The 25,743-nt window shown below is 39.7% G+C and overlaps 1 non-coding gene across 1 annotated transcript; it reads left to right on the top strand.

Moving 5' to 3' along the window:
* Positions 1 to 3,294: 3,294 nt before the first annotated feature.
* On the top strand, positions 3,295 to 3,401 carry LOC112793690 (small nucleolar RNA R71). The gene has a single exon (XR_003198392.1). It is a non-coding gene; the product is annotated as a small nucleolar RNA R71 (small nucleolar RNA).
* Positions 3,402 to 25,743: the final 22,342 nt, after the last annotated feature.

Below are 25,743 nucleotides of genomic sequence, written 5' to 3'. Positions count from 1 at the left end.
CCCTTACTCGCGTAAGGTTTATTACTTGGACGACCCAGTGCACTTGCTGGTTAGTTGTGCGAAGTTGTGATAAAGAGTTGAGATTACAATTGTGCGTACCATGTTGATGGCGCCATTGATGATCACAATTTTGTGCACCAGACACAAACATAGACAAACATGATGCTCAAAAACCAAAAAACAGAGAGATAATAACAAGGAAGTTAAGGAATGAGTCCACCTTAGTGATGGTGGCACCTTCTCCTTGAAGGACCAATGGTGTTCTTGAGCTCCTCTATGTCTTTTCCTTGTCTTTGTTGCTCCTCCCTCATAGCTCTTTGATCTTCTCTAATCTCATTGAGAATGATGGAGTGTTCTTGGTGTTCCACCCTTAATTGGTTCATGTCATGACTCAATCCTTCTAGAGAAGTGTTGAGTTGTTCCCAATAGTTGTTTGGAGGAAAATGCATCCCTCAAGGCATCTCAGTGATTTCTTGATGATGAGCTTCCTCATGCGTCTCTTGAGATCCATGAATGTGCTTTCTTGTTTGCTCCATCCTCTTCTTAGTGATAGGCTTGTGAGATGAATCTCTCCATCTCCCATGACTCGGAGGTGAAATCTTTTGTCTTCCCTTTTCTCTTTCTAGAGGTTTTTCCGGTCTTAGGTGCCATCAATAGTTATGGAAAAACAAAAAGCTATACTTTTACCACACCAAACTTAGAATGTTGCTCGTCCTCGAGCAAAAGAAGAAAGAATAGATGAAGAAGAAGAAGAGATGGAGGAGAGGGAGAGTGGTGTAGGTTTCGGCCAAGGGAGAGAAGAGAGGGTTGTGTTGTGTGAAAATGAAGAATTATGGAGGGGTTTATATAGTGGAGGGAGAGGGGTTAGGTTCGGTCATTTAGGGTGGGTTTGGGAGGGAAAGAGATTTTAAATTTGAAGGTAGGTGGGGTTTATGGGGAAGAGAGGATGGGTATGAATGGTGAAGAGGTGATGAGGAAGAGTGATTGAGGTGACTGGTGAATGATGTTTGGGGAAAAGTGTTATAAAAAGGTGTGAGAGAGAGAGAGAGAAGATAGGTGGGGATCCTGTGGGGTCCACAGATCCTGAGGTGTCAAGGATTTCTCATCCCTGCACCCTTTAGGCATGTAAAATGCCCTCTGTATGCAATCCTGGCGTTTAACGCCAGACTGCAGCATATTTCTGGCGTTAAACGCCACTACCATGCTTGTTTTGGGTGTTCAACGCCAATTTGCAGCATGTTTCTGGCGTTGAATGCCACTTCCATGCTTGTTTCTGGCATTAAACGCCAGCTCTTCTCAGGGTGTAATCCTGGCGTTTAAACGCCAGACTGCTGCTTGTTTCTGGCATTCAACGCCAGCTTCATGCTCTATTATGGCGTTGAACGCCAGCCAGATGCTCTTTACTGGCGTTTAGGGTTTGATTTTTCTTCTGCTGTTTTTGATTCTGTTTTTAATTTTTGCAATTGTTTTGTGACTCCACATGATCATAAACCTAATAAAACATAAAAGAACAATAGAAATATAGATAAATAAAAATTGGGTTGCCTCCCAATAAGTGCTTCTTTAATGTCAATAGCTTGACAGTGAGCTCTCATGGAGCTTCACAGATCATCAGAGCATTGTTGGGACCTCCCAACACCAAACTTAGAGTTTGAATGTGGGGGTTCAACACCAAACTTAGAGTTTGGTTGTGGCCTTCCAACACCAAACTTAGAGTCTGACTGTGGGGGCTTTGTTTGACTCTATATTGAGAGAAGCTTTTCATGCTTCCTCTCCATGGTTGCAGAGGAAGATCCTTGAGCTTTAAACACAAGGTAGTCCCCATTCAATTGAAGGACTAGCTCTCCTCTATCAACATCAATCACAGCTCCTGCTGTGGCTAGGAAGGGTCTTCCAAGAATAATGGATTCATTCTCATTCTTCCCAGTGTCTAAGATTATAAAATCAGCAAGGATGTAAAGGCCTTTAACCTTTACTAACACGTCCTCTACCAATCCATAAGCTTGTTTTATTGACTTGTCTGCCATCTCTAATGAGATTCTTGCAGCTTGTACCTCAAAGATCCCCAACTTCTCCATTACAGAGAGTGGCATAAGATTTATACCTGACCCCAGGTCACACAGAGCCTTCTTAAAGGTCATGGTTCCTATGGTACAGGGTATTAAGAATTTACCAGGATCTTGTTTCTTTTGAGGTAAAGTTTGCTAAACCCATGTATCTAGTTCACTAATGAGCAAGGGAGGTTCACCTTCCCAAGTTTCATTACCAAACAACTTGGCATTCAGCTTCATGATGGCTCCTAGATATTGAGCAACTTGCTCTTCAGTTACATCTTCATCCTCTTCAGAGGAAGAATAGTTCTCAGAGCTCATGAATGGTAAAAGGAGGTTCAATAGAATCTCTATGGTCTCTAGGTGTGCCTCAGATTCCTTAGGTTCCTCAGTTTGGAACTCCTTTTTGTTCAGAGGACATCCCAGGAGGTCTTCCTCACTGGGATTCACGTCCTTCCCTTCCTCTTTGGATTCGGCCATTGTGATTATGTCAATGGCCTTGCACTCTCTTTTTCGATTCTCTTCTGTATTGCTTGGGAGAGTACTAGGAGGGGTTTCAGTGATTTTCTTACTCAACTGGCCCACTTGTGCCTCCAAGTTTCTAATGGAGGATCTTGTTTCACTCATGAAAATTAAAGTGGCCTTAGATAGATCAGAGACTATGTTTGCTAAGCTAGAGGGGCTCTGCTCAGAATTCTCTGTCTGTTGCTAAGATGATGATGGAAAGGGCTTGCTATTGCTAAACCTGTTTCTTCCACCATTATTAACGCCTTGTTGGGGGCTTTTGTTGATCCTTCCATGAGAAATTTGGATCATTTCTCCATGAGGAATTATAGGTGTTTCCATAAGGTTCACCCATGTAATTCACCTCTACCATTGCAGGGTTCTCAGGATCATAAGCTTCTTCTTCAGAAGATGCCTCTTTAGTACTGTTGGATGCATTTTTCCATCCATTCAGACTCTGAGAAATCATGTTGACTTACTGAGTCAACATTTTGTTCTGAGCCAATATGGCATTTAGAGCATCAATTTCAAGAACTCCCTTCCTCTGAGGCGTCCCATTATTCACAGGATTCCTTTCAGAAGTGTACATGAATTGGTTATTTGAAACCATGTCAATGAGTTCCTGAGCTTCTATAGGTGTTTTCTTTAGGTGAATGGATCCACCTGTAGAATGGTCCAGTGACATCTTAGAAAGCTCAGATAGACCATCATAGAATATATCTAAAATAGTCCACTCTGAAAGCATGTCGAAGGACACTTTTTGGTCAACTGCTTGTATCTTTCCCAAGCTTCATAGAGGGATTCACCATCTTTTTGCTTGAAGGTCTGAACATCCACTCTAAGCTTGCTCAGCTTTTGAGGAGGAAAGAACTTGGCCAAGAAGGCCGTGACCAGCTTATCCCAAGGGTTCAGGCTATCTTTAGGTTGAGAATCCAACCATATTCTAGCTCTGTCTCTTACAGCAAAAGGGAAAAGCATAAGCCTGTAGACCTCGGGATCAACCCCATTGGTATTAACAGTATCACAGATCTGCAAGAATTCAGTTAAGAACTAAAAGGGATCTTCTGATGGAAGTCCATGAAACTTGCAATTCTGTTGCATCAGAGAAACTAATTGATGCTTTAGCTCAAAGTTGTTTGCTCCAATGGCAGGGATTGAGATGCTTCTTCCATGTAATTTGGAATTCGGTGCAGTAAAGTCACCAAGCACCTTCCTTGCATTGTTGTTGTTGGGTTCGGCTGCCATATCCTTATCCTGTTTGAAAATTTCAGTTAGGTCCTCTTCAGAGTACTGTGCTTTAGCTGCTCTTAGCTTCCTCTTCAAGGTCCTTTCACGTTCAGGATCAGCTTCAACAAGAATGCCTTTTTCCTTGTTCCTACTCATATGAAAGAGAAGAAAACAAAGAGAGAAGAGGAATCCTCTATGTCATAGTATAGAGATTTGGTGCACGAAAATTACTTTCACAATATGTAATTCCGCACAACTAACCAGCAAGTGCACTGGGTCGTCCAAGTAATACCTTACGTGAGTAAGGGTCGAATCCAACGGAGATTGTTGGCTTGAAGCAAGCTATGGTTATCTTATTAATCTTAGTCAGGATACCAATAGGGTTCTTTAGTTCAATTGTAAAAAGTGAAAGTGCATAAAATAAATAATTGTTACGCAGTAATGGAGAAAATGTTGGGGTTTTGGAGATGCTTTGTCTTCTGAATCCCTGTAACATAATGCTTTCTCACTTTCAAACATGCAAGGCTCCTTCCATGGCAAGCTGTATGTAGGGCGTCACCGTTGTCAATGGCTACTTTCCATCCTCTCAGTGAAAATGGTCCAAATGCTCTGTCACAGCACGACTAATCATCTGTCGGTTCTCGATCATGTCGGAATAGGATCCATTGATCCTTTTGCGTCTGTCACTATGCCCAACACTCGCGAGTTATAAGCTCGTCACAGTCATCCAATCCCTGAATCCTACTCGGAATACCACAGACCAGGTTTAGACTTTCCGGATTCTCAAGGATGCTGCCAATAGATTCTAGCTTATACCACGAAGATTCTGACTAAGGAATCTAAGAGATACTCATTTAATCTGATGTAGAATGGAGGTGTTTGTCAGGCACACATTCATGGGTTGAGAATGATGATGAGTGTCACGGATCATCACATCCATCACAGTTAAGTACAAATCATCATCTTAGATAGAAACAAGCGTGTTTGAATGGAAAACAGAAATCATTGCGTTAATTCATCGAGACGCTGCAGAGCTCCTCACCCCCAACAATGGAGTTTAGAGACTCATGCCAGCAAAAGTTACAAAGTTCAGATCTAAAATGTCATGAGATACAAAATAAGTATTTAAAAGTTGTTTAAATACTAAACTGGTAACCTAGGTTTTCAGAAAATGAGTAAACTAAGATGGATGGTGCAGAAATCCACTTTTGGGGCCCACTTGGTGTGTGCTGAGGCTGAGACTTGAGCTTCTCACGTGCTTGGGCTATTTCTGGAGTTAAACGCCAGGTTGTAACCTGTTTCTGGCGTTTAACTCCAACTTGCAACCTGTTTCTGGCGCTGAACGCCAGAATGCAACATGGAACTGGCGTTAAACGCCAGTTTACATCATTTATCTTCGTGCAAAATATAGACTATTATATATTGATGGAAAACCCTGGATGTCTACTTTCCAACCCAATTGAGAGCCCGCCAATTGGACTCCTGTAGCTCCAAAAAATCCATTCCGAGTGCAGAGAGGTCAGAATCCAACAGCATCAGCAGTCCTTTTTCAGCCTGAATCATATTTTTGCTCAGCTCCCTCAATTTCAGCCAGAAAATACCTGAAATCACAGAAAAACACACAAACTCATAGTAAAGTCTAGAAATATGATTTTTTCCTAAAACTAATAAAAATCTACTAAAAACTAACTAAAACATACTAAAATCTACATGAAATTACCCCAAAAAGCGTCTAAAATATCCGCTCATCACAACACCAAACTTAAACTGTTGCTTGTCCTCAAGCAACTAGATAAATAAAATAAGATAAAAAGAAATCAAGAAGCAATAGCATCTCAGAGTTTTAAGTGAAGCTCAGATTCTAATTAGATGAGCGGGACTAGTAGCTTTTGCTTCCGAACAGTTTTGGCATCTCACTTTATCCTTTGAAATTCAGAATGATTGGCATCCATAGGAACTCAGAATTCAGATAGTATTATTGTTTCTCCTAGTTTAGTATGTTGATTCTTGAACACAACTACTTTGTGAGTCTTGGCCGTGGCCCTAAGCACTTTGTTTTCCAGTATTACCACCGGATACATAAATGCCACAGACACATAACTGGGTGAACCTTTTCAGATTGTGACTTAGCTTTGCTCAAGTCCCCAATTAGAGGTGTCCAGAGTTCTTAAGCACACTCTTTTGCTTTGGATCATGACTTTAACCACTCAGTCTCAAGCTTTTCGCTTGGACCTGCATGCCACAAGCACATGGTTAGGGACAGCTTGATCTAGCCGCTTAGGCTTGGATTTACTTCCTTGGTACCTCCTATCCATTGATGCTCAAAGCCTTGGATCCTTTTCACCCTTGCCTTTTGGTTTAAAGGGCTATTGGCTTTTTCTACCTCTTTTGCTTATCTCTCTTTTTTTTTCACTGCTTTTTCTTGCTTCAAGAATTAATTTCATGATTTTTCAGATCAGCAATAATATTTCTCTTGTTCATCATTCTTTCAGGAGCCAACATTTTTAACATTCATAAAATTCAATATAAAAAATATGCATTGTTCAAGCATTCATTCAGAAGACAAAAAGGATTGCCACCACATATGAATAATTAAAATTTTCCTTATTAAGAACTCGAAAAATTATTGCCTCCTTATTCTAAAAATCTTCTATTTTATTCATGTTTGATGATGATGAGACAAATAAATTATAGCTTAATTGGAGATAAAATCAAAATAGAGATACTAATTACTACTACTCATATATAACTTCTAAGGTAAATTCCTAATAAGAACAATTATCACAGAGTTAAGGCTAAGATTAGAACTCAACAACCTTTAGTTTGGGAGATGATGGGTGCTCCTTCAACCTGTAAGGTGTCTAGTCCTTCAAAAGACAGCTTCTGGCACTTCAGCTTCTGTATCTCCGGATATTCGTCTTCTTTCAGATCAAATTTAACTTCCGGGATCACTGATCTCAGACCCATTATTTTGTGGTAATGGTCTGCATGTTCTTTGGTTAAGAACTTCTCTTGATTCCAAAGTGGTTTTGATGAGTTTTCACTCAGTGATCACGGAAAAACACACCAAACTTAGAGGTTTGCTTGTCCTCAAGCAAAAGAAAGGAAATGAGAGGAATAGAAGGAGAGGCAATTTTGAAAATTTTCCTTCCTACAATCCTGGCGTTAAACGCCCAAACGCTACATGTTTTGGGCGTTTAATGCCCATTTGTAGCTTCTCTTGGGCATTTAACGCCCAGCTGTTGCTTCTGGCTGGCGTTAAACGCTAGGAACTCCTTTGTCACTGGGCGTTTTTCTGAACGCCCAGGACGCTGTAAATCTGGCGTTAAACGCCCAGAAGGTGCTTCTTTCTGGCGTTCAACGCCCAGAAGATGCTTCTTTCTGGTGTTTAACGCTCAGATGGCTATCTCTACTGGCATTGAACGCCCAGTAGATGCTTCTTTTGAGCGTTCAACGCCGAAAATAGCTCTTACTGGCTTTTTCGCACGAGTGAGCTTCTTTTTGCTATTTTATCCTCTGAATCCTTCTGTAACTCTGTGAACTCATGCAATTGTCATTTTATCTTGAAGAAAATTAATATGAACCTATAAAAATCAATTAATTGAAAAATAAGCTTTGTTAATGGCTGGGTTGCCTCCCAGCAATCACTTCTTTATTGTCTTTAGCTGGACTATTACTGAGCTTTAATCAAGTCTCAGTCTTGAGCATTCTTGCTCAAAATTACTTTCAAGATAATGTTTGACTCTCTGTCCATTAACAATGATCTTTTTGTTAGAATCATTATTCTGAAGCTCTACGTATCCATATGGTGACACACTTGTAATCACATATGGTCCTCTCCACCGGGATTTCAATTTCCTGGGGAATAATCTGAGCCTAGAATTAAACAGTAGAACTTTCTGCCATGGCTCAAAGACTCTGGATGACAACTTCTTATCATGCCATCTTTTTGCTTTCTCTTTGTAAATTTTTGCATTTTCGAAAGCATTGAGTCTGAATTCCTCTAGTTCATTTAACTGGAGCAATCATTTTTCTCCAGCTAACTTGGCATCAAGATTTAGGAATCTGGTTGCCCAATAGGCCTTATGCTCCTGTTCCATTGGCAAGTGACAGGCTTTTCTATACACAAGCTGGTATGGAGAAGTTCCTATAGGAGTCTTGAATGCTGTTCTGTATGCCCACAGAGCATCATCCAAACTTCTTGCCCAATCCCTTCTACGGTTAATCACAATCCGTTCTAGGATTCTTTTAAGCTCTCTATTAGAGACTTCAGCTTGCCCATTTGTCTGTGGATGATATGGAGTGGCCACCCTATGGCTAACTCCATATCGAACTAAAGCAGAGTAAAGCTATTTTTTGTAGAAATGAGTGCTCCCATCACTGATTAGTACTCTAGGGATACCAAATCTGCTGAAGATGTGTTTCTGGAGGAATTTCAGCACTGTCTTAGTATCATTAGTGGGTGTTGCAATAGATTTCACCCATTTGGATACATAATCCACTGCCACCAGAATATAAGTGTTTGAGTATGATGCTGGGAAAGGCCCCATGAAGTCAATACCCCATACATCAAACAACTCAATCTCCAAGATCCCTTATTGAGGCATGGCATAACTGTGAGGCAGATTGCCAGATCTTTAGCAACTGTCACAATTAAGTACAAACACTCGGGAGTCTTTATAGAGAGTAGGCCAGTAGAAGCCACATTGGAGGACTCTTGTGGCTGTTCGCTCACTTCCAAAATGTCCTCCATATTGTGATCCATGGCAGTGCCAGAGGATCTTTTGTGATTCTTCCTTAGGCACACATCTACGAATTACTCCGTCTGCACATCTCTTGAAGAGATATGGTTCATCCCAAAGATAGTACTTTGCGTCCGTGATCAATTTTTTTATTGCTGCCTACTGTACTCTTTGGGTATGAATCTCACTGCCTTGTAGTTTGTAATGTCTGCAAACCATGGCACTTCCTGGATGGCAAAGAGTTGCTCATCCAGAAAGTTTTCAGAGATCTCAGTAAGAGAGAAGGACGCCCCTTCTACTGGTTCTATTCGGGACAGGTGATCTGCTACTTGGTTCTCTGTCCCTTTTCTGTCTCTTATTTCTATATCAAACTCTTGCAGAAGCAACACCCATCTGATGAGTCTGGGTTTTGAATCCTGCTTTGTGAGTAGATATTTAAGAGCAGCATGGTCAGTGTACACAATCACTTTTGATCCTACTAAATAAGATCTGAACTTGTCAATGGCGTAAACCACTGCAAGTAACTTATTTTTCTGTGGTTGTATAGTTCTTTTGTGCATAATTTAAAACACGACTGGCATAGTAAATGACGTGCAGAAGCTTGTCATGCCTTTGTCCCAACACTGCACCAATGGCATGGTCACTGGCATCACACATCAGTTCAAATGGTAATATCCAGTCTGGTGCAGAGATGATTGGTGCTGTGACCAGCTTATCTTCCAGAGTCTCAAACACCTACAGACACTCCTTATCAAAGATAAATAGTGTGTCAGCAACTAGCAGATTACTCAGAGGTTTGGCGATTTTTGAAAAATCTTTTATAAACCTCTTATAGAATTCTGCATGCCCCAGAAAGCTTTTGATTGCCTTAACATTGGCAGGTGTTGGTAATTTTTCAATTACCTCTACCTTAGCTTGATCCACCTCTATTCCCTTGTTCGAAATTTTGTACCCAAGGACAATTCCTTCAGTCACCATAAAGTGACATTTCTCCCAGTTTAAAACCAGGTTAGTCTCTTGGCACTTCTTTAGAACAAGTGTTAGATGGTCAAGACAGGAGCTGAATAAGTCTCCAATTGGACTCTTGTAGCTCCAAAGAATCCATTTCGAGTGTAGAGAGGCCAGAATCCAACAGCATCAGCTGTTCTTTTTCAGCCTGAATCAGATTTTTGCTCAGGTCCCTCAATTTTAGCCAGAAAATACTTGAAATCACAGAAAAATGCACAAACTCATAGTAAAGTCCAGAAATGTGAATTTTGCATAAAAACTAATAAAAACATCCCTAAAAGTAGCTAGATCTTACTAAAAACTACCTAAAAACAATGCCAAAAAGCGTATAAATTATCCGCTCATCAATCATGAGGTCTTTAGAGGGTTGTAATGGGGTTAGGTTACGGTAGGATAAATATGGCTAAGTGGGCTAAGGAATTGAATCTTTGATTAGCTCAAGTACCCCACTCAACCTATATTAACCAAGTAACAAAATATGCAACCTAACTTCCCATAATCACACTTTTTATACACATTCGTGCATCTTTTTCATCCAAGTCCACGTATGCATTTCTTATTCATTTTTTTCTTTTCTTTGGGGTAACCTGTGTCACTTATTATTATTATTATTATTATTATTATTATTATTTTTCATATATATTTTTTTTTCTATGACAAATGCATATGGTTAAAGAAAATTGATACATGAATGTGCACCCATTTTTCCAAATTTTTCTCTTTCAATGCATACCCAATACAAACTTTTTCATTCACTACTAATGTTTCCCAAAATTTTCTCCACACTTAAATGAAACACAATCTTCAACCTAAGCTAATCAAAGATGCAATTCAAGGTAATTCATGGTTTTCTGCTTAGGGTTGTGATGTGATAACAATTAGAACAAAAGGGATTAAAACGCTCAAAAGGGGTAAACAAAGGTAGATGCAATATGTAAGAACCAGCATTTTTATGAATAAAATTATTTAAATATCCAAATTAGATTCTGGAAAGTTAGGATGAGAATTTGGGGATTTAAATATGATTTTTGGACTCAGTAGGTCCTTCCATGTCAGAAAATGTGTTTTCTGGAAAAAACTGCAAACCAGCAGTTGAACCGGTTGAACTGGTTCAAGTCTGCTTGGTGCTGCACGAGAAGCAACGAAAACAGCCAAAAACCTTAGAAAAATATTAGAGATGGAAAACCGGGCATTAGTGTTAAAGGTTTGGCCCAAAGTTGGGCCGAACGGGCTAAAAATGCTAACGGGTTGGACCGGGTCCAAGTTGGGCCCAAGTCCAACATATATAAGGGTTCATTAATGAACCCTTCACCCATAAACACAGACACACCAGCTGCAAGGAGGAGAAGAGAAGAGAGAAGAGCACTATTCACTTCTCCATTCAATCCGCAATATCTTCAGCTACGGTGCTCTGATTCGCGTGCCGTCATCGGCTACGCGAAGCTCTCGTCGTGCCCGTCCTTTCTATTTAAGCTTTATGGTAAGTCTCTCGAGTTTCTCTACCCAGTTTTTGTGCCCTTGTTCATTTTGAGTTCTAGGGTTTAGTTTTGAGAGAAATCTTGTGTCTTGGGTATTTTAAGTGCACTCTAGCACTTGGTTGTTGGTGGTTTTGGCTTCCAAAAGTGTTGGACAAGGTAAGAGCTCTTAAAAACCCTTGTGAGATTATGTTTATGTTGAGACCTAGTTTGATGAGTGATGTTTGGTGTGTATATAGCTTGTTTGTTGCGAGATTAGAAGCTTTTGGAGCTTGTTGGTGCTTGTTGGAGCTACATTGGAAGCTTGGGTTGTGGTTAATTATAATGGTTGTTGAGGTGTTGAATGTTGGTGTATGATGAGGAGCATGTAAATTTGATAATGATTGTTGGCATTTAAGGATTATGATATTTGATGTTGGATATGTGATTGATTGTTGTGCCATAGTTGATGATTGATGATGGTTAGTGATATTGTTGGTATATTGTAAGAGAGTGTTGAGGTTGTTGATAAATTGTGTGAATTATGATGAATTGATGATTTTTAGAGTATGTTGGTAAATCAGGATGTTGAAATTAGTGAAAATGGTGTGAGAGATTGAAATTGCAATGAAATGAGATTGATCTTGATGTTTGGTAATGATTGAGTTAGGATTGAGTAAAGTATTGGTGGATGATTGATTTTGGTATCATGTAATTGAGGTTTGGTGGTTGGGAATGGTATAATACGCTATAAAGGGTAGGTGATGATAGAAATTGGGATTTGAAGTGGTTTTGGTTGGTTTTGGTTGGAAATGTTGGTAATGTTGAGGTTTTGAGATTCTTGGTAAAAGTGGGTTTTTGGTAAAATTTGTTTGGTCATAACTTTTACCTCAGTTTTTCAAATTCGTTGAAACTTGTTTAGAATTAAAGTTTATTGAAAACCCTTCAATTTGGTATAAAGTTTGTAAGATTTGGGTTTTTGTAGAGGAAGTTATGATCATTCAAAATTAGTGTTGAAAATCTAAAATTCTGCTAAGTTGCAGAATTTCAGGATTTCTGATATGTGCGCACGCACACTCTGTGAAAATTGTGACCTGTGCGCACGCACAGACTTGTGCGTCTGTGGTGCACGAAATTGTGATCAATACTTTTCACAACTCAATTAATCCCCGGTGATGAACCCAAAAACTTGGTGTTCAATACCATGGCATAAACACAACTTCGCACAACTAACCAGCAAGTGTACTGGGTCGTCCAAGTAATAAACCTTACGCGAGTAAGGGTCGATCCCACAGAGATTGTTGGTATGAAGCAAGCTATGGTCACCTTGTAAATCTTAGTCAGGCAAACTCAAATGGTTATGAATGATGAATAAAACATAAAGATAAAGATAGAGATACTTATGTAATTCATTGGTAGGAATTTCAGATAAGCGTATGAAGATGCTTGGTCCCTTCCGTCTCTCTGCTTTCCTACTGTCTTCATCCAATCCTTCTTACTCCTTTCCATGGCAAGCTGTATGCAAGGGTTTCACCGTTGTCAGTGGCTACCTCCCATCCTCTCAGTGAAAATGTTCAACGCACCCTGTCACGGCACGGCTATTCATCTGTCGGTTCTCAATCAGGTCAGAATAGAATCCAGTGATTCTTTTGCGTCTGTCACTAACGCACAGCCTTCAGGAGTTTGAAGCTCGTCACAGTCATTCAATCATTGAATCCTATTCAGAATACCACAGACAAGGTTTAGACCTTCCGGATTCTGTTGAATGCCGCCATCAATTCTAGCTTATACCACGAAGATTCCGGTTAAAGAATCCAAGAGATATCCACCCAATCTAAGGTAGAACGGAGGTGGTTGTCAGGCACACGTTCATAGGTGAGAATGATGATGAGTGTCACGGATCATCACATTCATCAAGTTGAAGAACAAGTGATATCTTAGAACAAGAACAAGCGGAATTGAATAGAAGAACAATAGTAATTGCATTAATACTCGAGGTACAGCAGAGCTCCACACCTTAATCTATGGTGTGTAGAAACTCCACCGTTGAAAATACATAAGTGATAGTGTGATCATTGGCTTTGGCCCCATAGAGGGAACCAGAAGAACCAAGATCTGATCTAAGAACTAGATGTCCAAAGATGAAAATACAATAGCAAAAGGTCCTACTTATAGAGAACTAGTAGCTTAGGGTTTACAAATATGAGTAAATGACATAAAAATCCACTTCCGGGCCCACTTGGTGTGTGCTTGGGCTGAGTATTGAAGCATTTTCGTGCAGAGACTCTTCTTGGAGTTAAACGCCAGCTTTTGTGCCAGTTTGGGCGTTTAACTCCCACTCTTGTGCCAGTTCCGGCGTTTAACGCTGGAATTCTGATGGTGACTTTGAACGCCGATTTGGGCCATCAAATCTTGAGCAAAGTATAGACTATTATATATTGCTGGAAAGCCCAGGATGTCTACTTTCCAACGCTGTTGAGAGCGCGCCAATTGGGCTTCTGTAGCTCCAGAAAATCCACTTCGAGTGCAGGGAGGTCAGAATCCAACAGCATCTGCAGTCCTTTTTAGTCTCTGAATCAGATTTTTGCTCAGGTCCCTCAATTTCAGCCAGAAAATACCTGAAATCACAGAAAAACACACAAACTCATAGTAAAGTCCAGAAAAGTGAATTTTAACTAAAAACTAATAAAAATATACTAAAAACTAATTAGATCATACTAAAAACATACTAAAAACAATGCCAAAAAGCGTACAAATTATCCGCTCATCACAACACCAAACTTAAATTGTTGCTTGTCCCCAAGCAACTGAAAATCAAATAAGATAAAAAGAAGAGAATATGAAATGAATTCCAAAAACATCTATGAAGATCAGTATTAATTAGATGAGCGGGGCTTTTAGCTTTTTGCCTCTGAATAGTTTTGGCATCTCACTCTATCCTTTGAAATTCAAAATGATTGGCTTCTTTAGGAACTCAGAATCCAGATAGTGTCATTGATTCTCCTAGTTAGGTATGATGATTCTTGAACACAGCTACTTATTGAGTCTTGGCCGTGGCCCAAAGCACTCTGTCTTCCAGTATTACCACCGGATACATACATGCCACAGACACATAATTGGGTAAACCTTTTCAGATTGTGACTCAGCTTTGCTAGAGTCCCCAATTAGAGGTGTCCAGGGTTCTTAAGCACACTCTTTTTGCCTTGGATCACAACTTTATTTTTTTTCTTTTTCTCTCTTTTTTTCGTTTTTTTTTGTATTCACTGCTTTTTCTTGCTTCAAGAATCATTTTTATGATTTTTCAGATCCTCAGTAACATGTCTCCTTTTTCATCATTCTTTCAAGAGCCAACATTCATGAACCACAAATTCAAGATACATATGCACTGTTTAAGCATACATTCAGAAAACAAAAGTATTGCCATCACATCAAAATAATTAATCTGTTATAAAATTCAAAATTCATGCAATTCTTTTCTATTTCAATTAAGAACATTTTTCATTCAAGAAAGGTGATGGATTCATAGGACATTCATAACTTTAAGGCATAGACACTAAGACACTAATGATCACAAGACACAAACATAGATAAACATAAGCATAATTTTCGAAAAACAGAAAAATAAAGAACAAGGAAATTAAAGAACGGGTCCACCTTAGTGATGGCGGCTTGTTCTTCCTCTTGAAGATCCTATGGAGTGCTTGAGCTCCTCAATGTCTCTTCCTTGTCTTTGTTGCTCCTCTCTCATGATTCTTTGATCTTCTCTAATTTCATGGAGGAGAATGGAATGTTCTTGGTGCTCCACCCTTAGTTGTCCCATGTTGGAACTCAATTCTCCTAGGGAGGTGTTTAGTTGCTCCCAATAGTTTTGTGGAGGAAAGTGCATCCCTTGAGGCATCTCAGGGATTTGATGATGAGAGGGGTCTCTTGTTTGCTCCATCCTCTTCTTAGTGATGGGCTTGTCCTCATCAATGGGGATGTCTCCCTCTATGTCAACTCCAACTGAATAACAGAGGTGACAAATGAGATGAGGAAAGGCTAACCTTGCCAAGGTAGAGGACTTGTCCGCCACCTTATAAAGTTCTTGGGATATAACCTCATGAACTTCTATTTCTTCTCCAATCATGATGCTATGGATCATGATGGCCTGGTCTATAGTAACTTCGGACCGGTTGCTAGTGGGAATGATTGAGCGTTAGATAAACTCCAACCATCCCCTAGCCACGGGCTTGAGGTCATGCCTTCTCAATTGAACCGGCTTTCCTCTTGAATCTCTCTTCCATTGGGCGCCCTCTTCACAAATGACTATGAGGACTTGGTCCAACCTTTGATCAAAGTTGACCCTTCTAGTGTAAGGATGTTCATCTCCTTGCATCTTGGGCAAGTTGAATGCCAACCTTACATTTTTCGGACTAAAATCCAAGTATTTCCCACGAACCATAGTAAGCCAATTCTTTGAATCCGGGTTCGCACTTTGATCATGGTTCTTGGTGATCCATGCATTGGCATAGAACTCTTGAACCATTAAGATTCCGACTTGTTGAATGGGGTTAGTAAGAACTTCCCAACCTCTTCTTCGGATCTCATGTCGGATCTCCGGATATTCACTCTTTTTGAGTTTGAAAGGGACTTCAGGGATCACCTTCTTCAAGGCCACAACTTCATAGAAGTTGTCTTGATGCACCCTTGAGATGAATCTCTCCATCTCCCATGACTCGGAGGTGGAAGCTTTTGCCTTCCCTTTCCTCTTTCTAGAGGTTTCTCCGACCTTGGATGCCATATATGGTTATGGAAAAACAAAAAGCAATGCTTTTACCACACCAAACTTAAAAAGTTTGCTCGTCCTCGAGCAAAAGAAGAAAGAAGAGAGTAGAAGAAGAAGAAATGAAGGAGATGGAGGTGGCTTTGTAGTTCGGCCAAAGGGAGAAGTGGTGTTTAGGTTGTGTGAAAATGAATGAGTGAAGATTGGTTTATATAGGAGTGGAGAGAGGGGTAGGGTTCGGTTATGGGAGGGTGGGTTTGGGAGGGAAAGTGGTTTGAATTTGAATGGTGAGGTAGGTGGGGTTTTATGAAGGATGGATGTGAGTGGTGAAGAGAAAGATGGGATTTGATAGGTGAAGGGTTTTTTGGGGAAGAGGTGTTGAGGTGATTGGTGAATGGGTGAAGAAGAGAGAGTGGTGGGGTAGGTGGGGATCCTGTGGGGTCCACAGATCCTGTGTCAAGGAAAAGTCATCCCTGCACCAAGTGGCGAGCAAAATTGCTCTTTGTGCCAATTCTGGCGTTAAACGCCGGGCTGGTGCCCATTTCTGGCGTTTAACGCCAAGTTCTTGCCCTTTTCTGGCGTTTAACGCCAGTCTGGTGCCCCTTTCTGGCGTTAAACGCCCAGAATAGTGCTAGACTGGGCGTTAAACGCCCATCTGCTAGCCTCACTGGCGTTTAAACGCCAGCTAAGTCTCCTCCAGGGTGTGCTATTTTTCTTTCTGTTTTTCTTTCTGTTTTTGCTTTTTCAATTGATTTTGTGACTTCCCATGATCATCAACCTACAAAAAACATAAAATAACAAAGGAAAAATAGATAAAATATAACATTGGGTTGCCTCCCAACAAGCGCTTCTTTAATGTCAGTAGCTTGACAGTGGGCTCTCATGGAGCCTCACAGATGCTCAGAGCAATGTTGGAACCTCCCAACACCAAACTTAGAGTTTGAATGTGGGGGTTCAACACCAAACTTAGAAGTTGGTTGTGGCCTCCCAACACCAAACTTAGAGTCTGACTGTGGGGGCTCTGTTTGACTCTGTTTTGAGAGAAGCTCTTCATGCTTCCTCTCCATGGTGACAGAGGGATATCCTTGAGCCTTAAACACCAAGGATTCTTCATTCACTTGAATGATCAATTCTCCTCTATCAACATCAATCACAGCCTTTGCTATGGCTAGGAAGGGTCTGCCAAGGATGATGGATTCATCCATGCACTTCCCAGTCTCTAGGACTATGAAATCAGCAGGGATGTAATGGTCTTCAACTTTTACCAGAACATCCTCTACATGTCTATAAGCTTGTTTTCTTGAATTGTCTGCCATCTCTAGTGAGATTTTTGCAGCTTGCACCTCAAAGATCCCTAGCTTCTTCATTACAGAGAGAGGCATGAGGTTTACACTTGACCCTAGGTCACACAAGGCCTTCTTGAAGGTCATGGTGCCTATGGTACAAGGTATTGAAAACTTCCCAGGATCTTGTCTCTTTTGAGGTAATTTCTGCCTAGACAAGTCATCCAGTTCTTTGGTGAGCAAATGGGGTTCATCTTCCCAAGTCTCATTACCAAATAACTTGTCATTTAGCTTCATGATTGCTCCAAGGTATTTAGCAACTTGCTCTTCAGTGACATACTCATCCTCTTCAGAGGAAGAATACTCATCAGAGCTCATGAATGGCAGAAGTAAGTCCAATGGAATCTTTATGGTCTTAGTGAGAGCCTCAGATTCCCATGGTTCCTCATTGGGGAACTCATTGGAGGCCAGTGGACGTCCATTGAGGTCTTCCTCAGTGGCGTTCACTGCCTCTCCCTCCTCTCCAAATTCGGCCATGTTGATGGCCTTGCACTCTCCTTTTGGATTTTCTTCTGTGTTGCTTGGAAGAGTACTAGGAGGGAGTTCAGTAATTTTCTTGCTCAGCTGACCCACTTGTGCCTCCAAGTTTCTAATGGAGGACCTTGTTTCAGTCATGAAACTTTGAGTGGTTTTGATTAGATCATAGATCATGGTTGCTAAGTCAGAGTTGTTCTGCTTAGAACTCTCTGTCTGTTGCTGAGAAGATGATGGAAAAGGCTTGCCATTGCTAAACCTGCTTCTTCCACCATTATTGTTGTTGAAACCTTGTTGAGGTCTCTGTTGATCCTTCCATGAGAGATTTGGATGATTTCTCCATGAAGGATTATAGGTGTTTCCATAGGGTTCTCCCATGTAATTCACCTCTTCCATTGAAGGGTTCTCAGGATCATAAGCTTCTTCTTCAGATGAAGCTTCCTTAGTACTGCCTGGTGCATTTTGCATTCCAGACAGACTTTGAGAAATCATATTGACTTGCTGGGTCAATATTTTGTTCTGAGCCAATATGGCATTCAGAGTATCAATCTCAAGAACTCATTTCTTCTGATTAGTCCCATTGTTCACAGGATTCCTTTCAGAAGTGTACATGAATTGGTTATTTGCAACCATTTCAATCAGCTCTTGAGCTTCTGTAGGCATCTTTTTCAGATGAAGAGATCCTCCAGCGGAGCTATCCAAAGACATCTTGGACAGTTCAGACAGACCATCATAGAAAATACCTATGATGCTCCATTCAGAAAGCATGTCAGAGGGACACTTTCTGATCAATTGTTTGTATCTTTCCCAAGCTTCATAGAGGGATTCTCCTTCCTTCTGTCTGAAGGTTTGGACTTCCACTCTAAGCTTACTCAATTTTTGAGGTGGAAAGAACTTTGCCAAGAAGGCATTGACTAGCTTTTCCCTAGAGTTCAGGCTTTCTTTAGGTTGTGAGTCCAACCATGTCCTAGCTCTGTCTCTTACAGCAAAAGGGAATAGCATAAGTCTGTAGACCTCAGGGTCAACCCCATTAGTCTTGACAGTGTCACAGATTTGCAAGAATTCAGCTAAAAACTGATGAGGATCTTCCAATGGAAGTCCATGGAACTTGCAATTCTGTTGCATTAGAGAAACTAATTGAGGCTTAAGCTCAAAGTTGTTTGCTCCAATGGCAGGGATAGAGATGCTTCTCCCATAGAAGTCGGGATTAGGTGCAGTAAAGTCACCCAGCATCTTCCTTGCATTGTTGGTGTTGCTGTTGTTTTCGGCTGCCATGGGTTCTTCTTCTTTGAAGATTTCTGTTAGGTCCTCTACAGAGAATTGTGCCTTAGCTTCTCTTAGCTTTCGCTTCAAGGTCCTTTCAGGTTCAGGATCAGCCTCAACAAGAATGCTTTGGTCTTTGCTCCTACTCATATGAAAGAGAAGAAAACAAGAAAATATGGAATCCTCTACGTCACAGTATAGAGATTCCTTGAGGTGTCAGAGGAAAAGAAAAATAGAAGGCAGAAGTAGAAGAATTCGAACTTATCAATGAAAGATGGAGTTTGAATTGTGCATTGAGGAGTATTGTTAGTCCATAAATAGAAAGATGTGAGAAGAGGGGAAGAAATTTTCGAAAACATTAAAAAGATTTTAAAAACATTTTGAAAAACTTTAATTGATTTTCGAAAACCAAGAATAGAAAAGAAATCAAGTGACTTTTGAAAAAGATTTTGAAGTTAGAAAATAAAAAAGATATGATTGAAAACTATTTTGAAAAAGATGTGATTAAAAAGATATGATTTGAAAAACATTTTAAAAGGATTTGACTTAAAAAATTAATAACTTGGCTAACAAGAAAAGATATGATTCAAATATTTAACCTTTCTCAACAGAAAAGGCAACATACTTGAAATGTTGAATCAAATCATTAATTGATAGCAAGTATTTTTGAAAATGGAAAGAAATTGATTTTGAAAAAGATTTGATTGAAAAAAATTGATTTGAAAAAGATTTGATTTTGAAAAGATTTTGAAAACTTTAAAAAAATTTAATTTGAAAGCAAAATCTTCCCTCTTGTGCCATCCTGGCGTTAAACGCCCAGAATGGTTCACATTCTGGCGTTTAACGCCCAAACTACTACCCTTTTGGGCGTTAAACTCCCAGCCAGGCACCCTGGCTTGCGTTTAAACGCCAGTTTGCCTTCCTTACTGGGCGTTTTGAACGCCCAGCTTTTTCTGTGCAATTCCTCTGCAGTATGTTCTGAATCTTCAATTCTCTGTATTATTGACTTGAAAAGACACAAATTAAAAATATTTTTGGATTTTTAATAAGGAAAAATCAAAATGCAACTAAAATCAAATAACAATGCATGCAAGACACCAAACTTAGCAGTTTGTATACTACTGACACTAATAAAATGAGAATGCATATGAGAAACACAAACACTCAAGTCAAGAGAATTTAAAGATCAGAGTAATGAAATCATCAAGAACAACTTGAAGATTAATGAAGACACATGCATGAATGCAAGAAGAACAGAAACATGCAATTGACACCAAACTTAACATGAGACTCTAGACTCAAACAGAAGCATAAAATATTTTTGATTTTTATGATTTTGTAAAAATTTTTTTCGAAAATTAAGTGGAAAAAGAAAATAAAGGTATCAAAATTCTTAATGAGAATTCCAGGAATCATGCAATGTTAGTCTAAAGCTTTAGTTTAAAGAAATTAGACATGGCTGAACAAGCTTCAGCAGGACATTGCATTCAAGAGCTAAATTGATGAAAATCAATCAGCTTTGGTGATGATAAGAACATCACCTTGAAACACTAGAATTCATTTTTAAGAACTCTGGAGAAAAATACCTAATCTAAGCAACAAGATGAACCGTCAGTTGTCCAAACTCAACAATCCCCAGCAACGGCGCCAAAAACTTGGTGCACGAAATTGTGATCAATACTTTTCACAACTCAATTAATCCCCGGTGATGAACCCAAAAACTTGGTGTTCAATACCATGGCATAAACACAACTTCACACAACTAACCAGCAAGTGTACTGGGTCGTCCAAGTAATAAACCTTATGCGAGTAAGGGTCGATCCCACAGAGATTGTTGGTATGAAGCAAGCTATGGTCACCTTGTAAATCTTAGTCAGGCAAACTCAAATGGTTATGAATGATGAATAAAATATAAAGATAAAGATAGAGATACTTATGTAATTCATTGGTAGGAATTTCAGATAAGCGTGTGAAGATGCTTGGTCCCTTCCGTCTCTCTGCTTTCCTACTGTCTTCATCCAATCCTTCTTACTCCTTTCCATGGCAAGCTGTATGCAAGGGTTTCACCATTGTCAGTGGCTACCTCCCATCCTCTCAGTGAAAATGTTCAACGCACCCTGTCACGGCATGGCTATTCATCTGTCGGTTCTCAATCAGGTCGGAATAGAATCCAGTGATTCTTTTGCGTCTGTCACTAACGCCCAACCTTCAGGAGTTTGAAGCTCGTCATAGTCATTCAATCATTGAATCCTACTCAGAATACCACAGACAAGGTTTAGACCTTCCGGATTCTCTTGAATGCCGCCATCAATTCTAGCTTATACCACGAAGATTCCGGTTAAAGAATCCAAGAGATATCCATCCAATCTAAGGTAGAACGGAGGTGGTTGTCAGGCACACGTTCATAGGTGAGAATGATGATGAGTGTCACGGATCATCACATTCATCAAGTTAAAGAACAAGTGATATCTTAGAACAAGAACAAGCGGAATTGAATAGAAGAACAATAGTAATTGCATTAGTACTCGAGGTACAGCAGAGCTCCACACCTTAATCTATGGTGTGTAGAAACTCCACCATTGAAAATACATAAGTGATAGTGTGATCATTGGCTTCGGCCCCATAGAGGGAACCAGAAGAACCAAGATCTGATCTAAGAACTAGATGTCCAAATATGAAAATACAATAGCAAAAGGTCCTACTTATAGAGAACTAGTAGCTTAGGGTTTACAAATATGAGTAAATGACATAAAAATCCACTTCCAGGCCCACTTGGTGTGTGCTTGGGCTGAGCATTGAAGCATTTTCATGCAGAGACTCTTCTTGGAGTTAAACGCCAGCTTTTGTGCCAGTTTGGGCGTTTAACTCCCACTCTTGTGCCAGTTCCGGCGTTTAACGCTGGAAATTCTGATGGTGACTTTGAACGCCGGTTTGGGCCATCAAATCTTGGGCAAAGTATGGACTATCATATATTGCTGGAAAGCCCAGGATGTCTAATTTCCAACGCCGTTGAGAGCGCGCCAATTGGATTTTGTAGCTCTAGAAAATCCACTTCGAGTGCAGGGAGGTCAGAATCCAACAGCATCTGCAGTCCTTTTTAGTCTCTGAATCAGATTTTTGCTCAGGTCCCTCAATTTCAGCCAAAAAATACCTGAAATCAAAGAAAAACACACAAACTCATAGTAAAGTCCAGAAAAGTGAATTTTAACTAAAAACTAATAAAAATATACTAAAAACTAATTAGATCATACTAAAAACATACTAAAAACAATGCCAAAAAGCGTACAAATTATCCGCTCATCAGTCTGCACACGCAAAGGCAGGCAATCTACTTGCAGTGCTGGCATAGCTTGTGTGCGCACACACCAATAGAAAATTGCAACCTGTGTGTACGCACAGACCTGTGTGCACCCATAAGTCGTGAATGGTCATCTGTTAGGGGCACTTGCACATCCTGTGCGAGTGAACAGACTTTATAAATTTCAGTATCTGTGCGTACGCACAACACTATGCGTACGCACACTTCCAAAATCTTCCTGGGCATGCGCACGCGCACGCTTGTGCGTACGCACACCCCTATGTGTACGCACACACCTTGTTTCATAAATTTAAGCTTTGTTTTCAACTATTTCACCTTTCCAACAAGGTTGTAAGCTTCTATAACACCATTTTAAGACTTTTGGGTTTAATTTTGAGTATGAGGACGTGGGAAAAGTTGTAGAAGAATTTTATTTGGGTGTTACGTTAGAAATTAGCAAACGGAAGTGTAGGTTTCTGGTGTATTGATAGTGGGTATGGTGGAGTAAGAAAGGAGGATGGTGCTAGAATTGAGGATTGATGAACTATGAGTTCAGAATGGAAATCATGAATGATGATGGTATGTGATGAGTTAAGAACTTGGAAAGGAACGGTGAGGAGATGATTAGAATATATGAGAGTGTGCGGAGCCTATAACTCCAGCGTGGCAGATGTCTCTGCCGCATGGCTTGTTGAGTGTGGAGAGTGTGCGGGGCCCATATCCCCGGCGTGGCAGATTGTTCTGCTACATGATTTGTGTGTGGACAGTTCCTTCTCTGCTGCAGGAAGTTTGCGAAGCCCTGACATAGTAGACTCTCTACTGCAAAAGTGCGTAAGGCACTATATCTCTAACGCAGCAGTTTGCTGCTGCATGAGTGATGAGCGGATATTTTATACGCTTTTTGATAGTGTTTTCATATAGTTTTTAGCATGTTTTATTCACTTTTTATTGAGTTTTTATTAATTTTTATTCAAAAATCACATTTCTAGACTTTACTATGAGTTGGTGTATTTTTCTGTAATTTTAGGTATTTTCTGGCTGGAATTGAGGGACCTGAGCAAAAATCTGATTCAGAGGCTGAAAAAGGACTGCAGATGCTGTTGGATTCTGATCCTCCTACACTCGAAGTGAATTTTCTAGAGTTACAGAAACCTAATTGTTGCGCTCTCAATTGTGTTGGAAAATAGACATCTTGGGCTTTCCAAAAATATATGATAGTTTATACTTTGCTCGAGATATGATGGGCCAAACTGGCGTTTAAAAGCTCTTCAGAGACCCTTTTCTGGCGTAAAACGCCAGAACTGGCACCAAAGCTGGAGTTAAATGCCCAAACTGGCGTTTAACTCCAGAAACGGCACATGCACGTGAAAACTAGGAAGGTCAGCCCAAACACTCATGAAGTGGGCACCAGAAGTGGATTTCTGCACTCTCTGCATCTAGTTACTCATTCTCTATAAACCTAGGTTACTAGTTTAGTATAAAAACTACATTTAAAGATTTATTTTGGGACTTATGACATTTTTGACAAATCCTATTGTATCTTCTATAGTATGAACCTCTAAACCCCATAGGTGGGGATGAGGAGCTCTGCTGTGTTTCCATGGATTAATGCAATTACTACTGTTTTCTATTCAATTACGTTTGTTTCTATTCTAAGATACTCACTCGTATTTCAACATGGAGAATGTGATGATCCGTGACACTCGTCATCATTTCCCAACTTATGAACGCGTGCCTGACAACCACTTCCGTTCTACATGAACTCAACGTAGTCATTGGGCGACAGCTTGAGTGCGTATCTCTTGGGTCTCTAATCCACGAGTTTGACCTGCATCTCCTAACAATAGAGCACTCAAACTCGTGAGATCAGAATCCTCGTGGTAGAGGCTAGAACCAATTGGCAGCATTCCTAAGATCCGGAAAGTCTAAACCTTGTCTGTGGTATTCCGAGTAGGATCTGAGATGGGATGACTGTGACGAGCTTCAAACTTGCGAATGTTGGGCACAGTAACAATGTGCAAAAGGATAAATGTATCCTATTCCAACACAAGTGAGAACCGACAGATGATTAGCCATGCAGGAAACTGTAGAGGACATGTTTTCACTAAGAGGACGGATGGTAGCCATTGACAACGGTGATCCACCAACATACAGCTTGCCATGGAAGAGACATGCATTTTTAGAAGAAGAAGACAGTAGAAAAGTAGAAATTCAGAAGACAGAGCAACTCCGAAACCTCAACCTGCTCTCTATCATTGAATAACAAGTATCATTCTTTTCATGCTCTTTTACTTTTCACAAACAAAATTCTTTTTCTTATTAATCTCCTGACTAAGAGTTACAAGATAACCATAGCTTGCTTCAAGCCGGCAATCTTCGTGGGATCGACCCTTACTCACATAAGGTACTACTTGGACGACCTAGTGCACTTGCTGGTTAGTTGTGCGGAGTTGCAAAAGTGTGAGTGCAATTTCGTGCACCAAATTTTTGGCGCCATTGCCGGGGATTGTTCAAGTTTGGACAACTGACGGTTAATCATGTTACTTAGATTAGGAAAAATTTTATCTTTTTTGGTTTAGAGTCACTAGAGTTGCATCTTCTATTTTTTTCCCTTTTCAAAAATCTTTCAAAAATCTTATTTTTCTTTATTAATTATTGATTTTTGATTGAGTTTTGTTTCATGTTTTAAGTTTGGTGTGATTTCCATGTTTTTAGTTTTCCTTCATATTTTTAATTATATGTTCTTATTTCTTTCTTGATCTTCAAATTGTTCTTGTATGGTATCTTTTATTGCTTGTTATCTTATACATTTTCAAATTATCAGTGTCCAAAGTATAAAAATTTTTTAAGTTTGGTGTCTTCTGTGTTTTTGTTTTTTTTTTAAATTTTCAAAAAGTGTTCTTGGTGTTCATCTTGACATTTAGATTTTTCTTGTTCGTTTTCTTTGCTTTGTTCTAAAAATTCTAAGTTTGGTGTTATTTTATTGTTTTTTTCTTTCCTCATTAAATTCAAAAATGTATATTCCTTTATTTACTCATTATTTTCGAATCCCTTGGGTTGACTTGGTCAAAATTTCTAAAATCATATCTTTTTCAAAATTTCCTAACCACCTTCTCTCTCTTCATTTTTTTTTCGAAAATCCTCATAAAAATTTTTAAATATTTTTAAATAATTAATTATTTTAGTTTCCAATTTTTTTATTATTTATTTCGGTCCGAAAAATATATATTAAAATAAAATTTGATTCACAATTCACATCACCTCCCTCTCTCCATCATGGACTTAAGTGGAACTGAATAGTCCAGAAGGACTCTAGGGTCATATACTAACCCCACTATTGCTTCATATGGGGGTAGTATCTGTATACCTCCCATCAGAACCAGTAATTTTGAGGTAAATCTTCAGCTCATTATCATGGTGCAGCAAAATTACCAGTATTTCGGTCTTCCACAGGAAGAACCTTCTGAGTTTCTGGCACAGTTCTTACAGATTGGTGACACAGTACGTGATAAGGAAGTAGATCGGGATGTCTACAGATTATTACTGTTTCCATTTGCTGTAAAAGATCAAGCCAAAAGGTGGTTAAATAACAACCTACAGCAAGCATAAGAACACGG

Source organism: Arachis hypogaea, chromosome 3, assembly GCF_003086295.3.
Source record: "Arachis hypogaea cultivar Tifrunner chromosome 3, arahy.Tifrunner.gnm2.J5K5, whole genome shotgun sequence".
Classification (NCBI taxonomy): Eukaryota; Viridiplantae; Streptophyta; class Magnoliopsida; order Fabales; family Fabaceae; genus Arachis; species Arachis hypogaea.
This window is presented reverse-complemented; position numbering and strand designations above follow the sequence as displayed.